Here is a 1,893-nt window from a genome sequence, read left to right as displayed (position 1 = left end):
AAAAAAAGTTGGAAAAAAATTAATAGAATTATATATTATTATGATAAAATAAATATGTATTATATATATATATATATATATATATATATATATAATATATATTTAATGTAAAAATAATAAAGTATATCATTGACAAAAATGTAATAATATTCAATTATTTTGTATTAATATATATATATATATATATATTTATAGTATAATTTATATACATATATATTTTTCCTATACATATGTATAATAGTATAACAAAAAGGAGAACATTAATAAATAAATATATAATATATAATATGCAACATATAAATATATAATTATAGCATACAACAAAATATTATATATATATATAATTATTATATATATAATATATATTTTTTTAAACATAATAATTAATAAATATTTTCTTTAATTATAAAAATTTAATTGCATTAATACTAAAAAAAAAAATTATATAAATAAGTGGTATATATATAAAACATAAAAATATATTAATACATATAAATAATATCCCTTTATACGTATTTTTTTTTTACTATCATTTTTCACATAGGTACGAAGGCTCCTTGATTAAATAAACTTAAAAATTGTTTTTTTAATTTATAATATCCCTCATTATATCTTTCTCTATTTATTATATAATTTGTAAATTATATGTTCTGCCCTTTTTTATTTTTTTCCTCTATTATTCAATACATAAGGAAAAAAAAAACAGTGATTGTTTAAATGGATGCACACATGCATTAAATAAAATATAAAAGAATTAGGAATATTCACATGCTTGTACATATATATATATATATATATATATATATATAACAAGGAGAAAAAAAAAGAAAAATATATATATATATATATATATATATATATATATATTTATGTAACTTATTCATTTATTTACTTTTTTATTGTATTTTAAAATTTTATTTAATTTTTCATAAATTAGACGTAATGAACTGACAAAATTAAAAAAAAAAAAAAAAAAAAAGTTTCATTAAATATGCACAATTTATGCCTCCTTTTAAAAAAAAAAAATAAAATAAAATCATTCATATCAACGAATAATATATATATATATATATGTACATATATAATATATATAAACAGAAAAAAAACATATCAAATAAAAAATATTTCAAACTGTTCCTTTTTTTAGTTTTCCTTTTTTTTTATATTTTTCATTCATATTCATTATACGTATTAGAAATATATATAATGTGACATATAATATATATATATATATATATATGTGTATATAAAGAAAATGCAGATGATACACAATACATTAGCGAATTCATTATTGTATGCATACTGCATTGGAAGTATATATGAAGCATTATATTAACACATACTTATTATATATGTTTATATAATGAAAAAAAAAAAAAAAAAAATTGAAAAAATACATAACTAATATTATAATGTTAAAGATGTATAAATGTAAAATACTATATTAGAAAACTTGTTTTGTTTAAAGCACTGTAAAAAACTTCTAGATATGTATTTTTTTTTTTTGTTTTGTTTTGCTTTTTTTTATTTTCTCTTATATATTTGCATAGTTATATATATATATATATATATATATATATATATATATATATATATATATATATTTATTTATATGCATATATAAGATTATACATACATATATATATATATATATATATATATATATATATAATATTTTTGTCCAATTATTTAGCATCATGACTTATATACATATTTTTATATATAATTAATATTATTTTATTTTTTTAAATAATATTAGGCACCATATATACATATTTATATATTATAAAAACAATATTAAAGATAATTTTACCTTTTAATCTTATATATATTTATGTGTATATGTATATTTTTATATGTACTTTCTTTTTTTTTTTTTTTTTTTTTTTTTTT

Source organism: Plasmodium reichenowi, chromosome 13 (assembly GCF_001601855.1).
Source record: "Plasmodium reichenowi strain SY57 chromosome 13, whole genome shotgun sequence".
Taxonomy (NCBI): Eukaryota; Apicomplexa; class Aconoidasida; order Haemosporida; family Plasmodiidae; genus Plasmodium; species Plasmodium reichenowi.
The sequence above is the reverse complement of the archived record's forward strand: the minus strand, read 5'-3'. Positions refer to the sequence as shown.